The following is a 5,413-nucleotide window of genomic DNA, read 5'->3' as shown; positions in this document are numbered from 1 at the left end:
CGATCTCGTGGGGTCATCACATCCTCATGAGTTCGACACCCACGAGTGTTTATATACAATCCACGCGTATACAGCGCCTACGAGTCATACACCTCATGAGCTCGACACCAGGCCAAAAAAAGAAAGAAAGAAAGGAAAAAAAAAACAGATACCATAGGCAAAAACTAGCGTGCTCACGATCTCGAAACTATTATCGTACGCATAAAAAAAGAGAGTCACGAGCAAGCGACACTCATCTGCAGGACTCGTGGGCTGTATGACTTATGGGCTCATATCTGGTGGACTGGATGACTCGTGGCACAACGCACGAGTCATGGGTATCGAGTTCGTTATGTGCACCTGATCTCGTCAGGGCCACAGAACTCTACACACTGTAGAGTTCAGTGGTCAGGGCTTGGCCCTGTGAATTGACCTTTCATTCTCTAAGAGGAGGGCCTTTGATAAAGGCTGCCTTGTTGTCCGAGCCTCAAAAATATGAGAATGGCATAGAATGACAAGGACTTGACTGTATAGAAAATCAAGAAGAGGAGGAGAAAAGCGTTATCACGAGTACAGCAAGGAAGAAAATTATGTACACAACTGGAGACAAGAAGGAGACGAGTTCGCCTAACTCCTTTGCGGGACCATTATGGGGCTTCGGCCATAATGCACATCCATGCTAGGCTTCATTGTATGATAGCCTAGCCTCCTCTAGAACAATTTGGTGCTTGTCCCCAGCGATGCAAATCACGAATGAGTCATCCGTTCGGAATGCTAGGATATACCTCCCGAAATCGAGATGAAAACACTCCTTGACCCCAGATGACCTTTTCCTGTCGCTCGGAAACACAAGCCAGAGGTGTCGTCACAACTTTGTCATCATCAATCTGGGAGTTCCACAGTTCACTTCGCGAATTCCCGGGGACCGCGCTGGTTGTCGGTCAAAATAATGGGTCTTTTGGGAAAGAACAAAGGGGGTTTGTCGTCACGCAGATCAGACCGGAGGATACAAGGGTTGATTTTTAAGGAGGAAACGCAGTCTTGCATTGTTTGTCCCTGAGGTTAATTCGCAGTTCCGCAGGGCTATTTATGGACAGATTTCGACAGAGGACAGTACTAGTATTTTCTTGGCGAAACAGACAGAATGAGCCACTTAACGACTTAAGCGCCCCATCACGCCGAGAACTTGAGCTTTTGATGTTTTCCTTGGCATACGCACGAACCTGTATAAAGCGGATATAATTCTGCAAAAGACTGCTATTATAGCAGCATGGACCATGCCTCCAAGTATACTTTGGGAAAATATTCTCATATTTCGAAATATCAAGTGTGTGGTGTCTGGATTTTGATTCTACAGTGGTATTGCACTTTCTTTTTCTTACTCTGTAATTATAATGCACTTTATTTTCTTTGTTCAAAATTAAATCAGATATTCTCGTCACTGGAAAATAACAGCATATCTGTGCGCAGACAGATAATGACGATGGATGAATAATCAACATGAATGGAAAAAAAATCACATTCAAAAGTCATCAGAAAAAAAAAGCAATGCCTTTGCTCTTCTCTTTGCTATCATAATCGTGTTGAAATATGACATCAAAGGCAATATATAACACATTAGCAATTCAAATCAAAATCGCGCCTGTCCCCTGTTTGGTGAAGATGTATTTGTTTGTTACACTCATTCAAGATAATGTTATCACGTCATAACAGGAATACCCTTCCGGTAAAAGCTCAATATCGATCTTGTCAATATAGTGTTTGACTATAATGACATTGTGCGTGTAAATAAGGGGACCACTGAACTTTGAATACTCGAGGTCAGCCACGAGTAAGGGCGATGGTACATCTGCAGGGATGTACGGCTATATAGCTGTCGAGTGACCTCGTGACCATGATTGCTGTGTAAAGCGGCCTAATGATATGTTTTGATCAAGAGCTCGCTGTTCAAGACCATATAAGAGGATAATGTCCTATCTTTTAATAGATATAGGCCTACTGAACACAGAGATGGCGAGAACATTCATTTTTGTTTTGTGATACAACAATGATAATGACGTAACGACCAAAATGTCATCCCAAATAGTCCGGCCAGTATGAGGCCTACCCAAGGGAACTGGTGGTGCAGCCCCTCAAGAAATATATAACATATAGTAAAGAAATAGATGAAAAATTTGCTTAATATGATTATTGACCAAAAAAAATGAAAACATGAAATCAAAGTGAGGAAAACCAATTTCTTTGAAAGTGCCTTCTCGGCTTGATAGAATGATCGGGGTGACTAGGATGTGGCGTGTTTCTACTATGACCATGGGAGGACACAACTGCATGTCTTTCAGCTACAAGATTAACCGGAATCTCGAAATTTGAGGTAGCTACCGTTAACTTAAAGATCCTGGCGGATATGTAGCAGTCCCATAGCTCATCCCGATTTCGTTACAGCGGTTGTGAATTGTACGTCTACAACACATGCTGCAGGCCGATCTCCCAATTATTGTTTGGCTTCGCTGCCGTCTTTATGAATCTCGACTTCAACGGACCTAAAGGAATTTCCTCTTCCCGCCAAATGGACAATCAAACGGAAACACTCTTGAATGAACCGGGATGCTTTGGATGGACGGTCGTGGGAAGTCGACAGATCGGATGGGTGAAACAGCAAATTAACATAAAAACCACAACTTTTAATGGACGAGGATATCATTCAGGGGAAGACGTTTTCTTTGCCTCACTTTGTCACTAACTTGATCGATCTAAAAAATTGTGCTTGGCGCAACAATGGAAAAGCAGCGCAAATCAAACCTCGAAGACTTACGAACACATCTTCTATATAACAGAGTGTTCTTATTTCATTCATGGGCATGTAGAAAAGCACACATTCAATAAATGACAAACAGGAACAAAACTACACTGGTCGATATATTATGATTATGATTAGATTACAAACTTTTTTAGGTTGACGACGATTGAAAATCATTGTCATTTGTCACGAAAGAAAGCGAAATGGAAATTGGAAGGGCATCGTCATTCTCTTCGCCGTCTGGTTGGTCGAATTGAAATTTGATCTATAAGGACTTAACTGCTGATACTGATCACTATCTCCACTCGTACCTGAGGAGAAATGGGATTGCTTGTTTGTTTGCTTTTCAAAGGAAACCGACACCGATGAAATATTACGAGAATGCTTTAATTGTGATGTATGATGCAGTATACTAAATACGTGTCTCTGTCTGTATCTAGGTGTACTTTCCAGAATCAACAATCTGCTCTTCCCAGAGAGAAACCTTATTCATGTTCGTGTTTCATGTTGTAAATGTGCAAGTGTTACTATCATTTTATCTTTACATCCAAGAATTATTAGTTGGTTGATGCTACAAGGGAGTCCGAATATGTGTCTCCGACTCTATACTTTCACATGCATTCAGTGTATAATTAGAGGCTGTTTTGGCGTGATCCAAGTCAAGAGTATTGCTTATCAGTAACGATCTCCTCCACTTACACTACACCTAAGATACGATGATAATAATTATGTACATGTATTATATACTCCGGTGTATATTTTGATGTTAAATTTGTTGATTTTGTCAACATAATTTCATTTGCATAAATCGAGAAATAAACAAACTGAAACTGGAACTGAAACTCGGGCCCGGCCAGTAGCTAGCCAACATTACAGTCCTTGGAAGTGGTAAGGTGATGAGCAATAATGTGCTGGTACTTTACCAACCATTGGTGGCTGTTTCCACGAAACAAAAGATTCGCGAACGGAATCACGATTGAATATCGGAGATCTTGTAGGATAAGAGAAAAATATTGGAAAAGAGACACCATTGCAAAATGTGGCACGCGTATATAATCGATGTATGGCTAAGACCATCAGCCGCTTTGTCTGTTTACACGAGAACAGTATGTGCACATTATCAATGACCAAGGTCGAGCAGTCACCGCGGCTATGAACTATTATACTACCAAACCAAGGTCATGTGACCTACATTCATTGCAGGTGAACTTAGACCAAGTACTTTGTTTTTTCCTACCAGCACAATGCGTCTGTTTTGCAATTTTGTGAGCTCTTTTTTTTTTTATTCAGTTTTTTAGCGATGAACTTCGTTGTACATGTACTTGTGATTAAACTGGTAAACACGGGGACACGTGAGATGGTTAGAATGGCGGTTTCGCCCTTCAAGAGAACAACATAATCCGAGCCTGCAACTCATTCTCTGTCTTTAATGGAAACAAGAGCCTTCCATATCTGAGGGAATACAAAAGTAGTCATTATCTTGATTGAACCCCGTTAGGGAGAAGAACAGTTTAATGACAAATAGGCCTATGATGAGATATGTTTATACAGAATGAGAATCGAAAATCTTTTTCAAAAATGTTAAAGAACTGCAGCATTCTTTGAAATCTTGCTGTTACGTTATGTATAGGGAGGATTGTTGCTGTGAATGTGGCATTATTTTTACTTTGAATCAGTGATAAGTGAGTGTTCTGCATGGTTATCAAGCTTGCCTCTATTTCCGAGATAGTCGTGTGTCTCAATGTTGTTCGAAACAATTCACTCTCGAAGGTCCTTTAATATAACCAAGGAAGTCCTCGGCTCACACTATACCTCCTTGCTCTTATCCAAGTTGCAACTCCTTCTGAAAACCAAAGAAATAACATGGTGGTAGCTGCTGATACGTACAGTGCGGTGTATCGCGCACGCACCGCACTGAAACAGCGAATTATCGTCGTCTGCTCAAGTGTATTTCTCAGGCCATCGCTTGCATAGTAAAATCTGGGAGAACAACCGCCGAGCTGCAGCTATCGTATGCTGTGATGCGCCGTGTACATTGTACGTATCGCGTTTGAGTGTCTTGTGTGGTATGTAGAGAGGACCATTCACTAGTGGTATGGTCGGCGTCGAATGGGGAGTATCGGCGGTCAATATTGGGCCTCATACAACAAGCTGCACAACCCCAGTAATGCTCAAGCTTGCAGTCATCATATCTGATGCATGGAGTGATTACCTAAGAATGGCCAATGTCATAAATGAACTCAAGCAACGAAGATAACGTCTCCGAGATGTGACTGCCCTTATGTTTGATGTGATAGTACGCGGTCGATAATTATTTTGACCAGTGCATGTGGATAACATTCATCTTCTCCCGTTCTCCGTTTGATTCGGGAAAATACTGGTCTCATACGATGTTCGGCGTTCTTCCATCTTCTTCTTTATGATCATCGATAATCGCTCCTGGTAATTTGTGTTTCGTTCACATTCGAAATACACATCAATCGGTATGGAGCTCCGTGAGTCACCCTACACAGTCATATCATGTATATGGAGGATTTACCCGTTTATCTACGTAGTCCTTACATTGTCTGCATTCGTGGGATTACTACCGGTAGGGTACGGGAGGCCTGCGGGAGGTGGAGCAGGAGGAGGAGGAGG

This window comes from Diadema antillarum, unplaced genomic scaffold (genome assembly GCF_040938485.1).
Source record: "Diadema antillarum isolate AM-2024a unplaced genomic scaffold, OU_Dant_1.0 seq00000662_RagTag, whole genome shotgun sequence".
Lineage (NCBI taxonomy): Eukaryota > Metazoa > Echinodermata > Echinoidea > Diadematoida > Diadematidae > Diadema > Diadema antillarum.
This window is presented reverse-complemented; position numbering follows the sequence as displayed.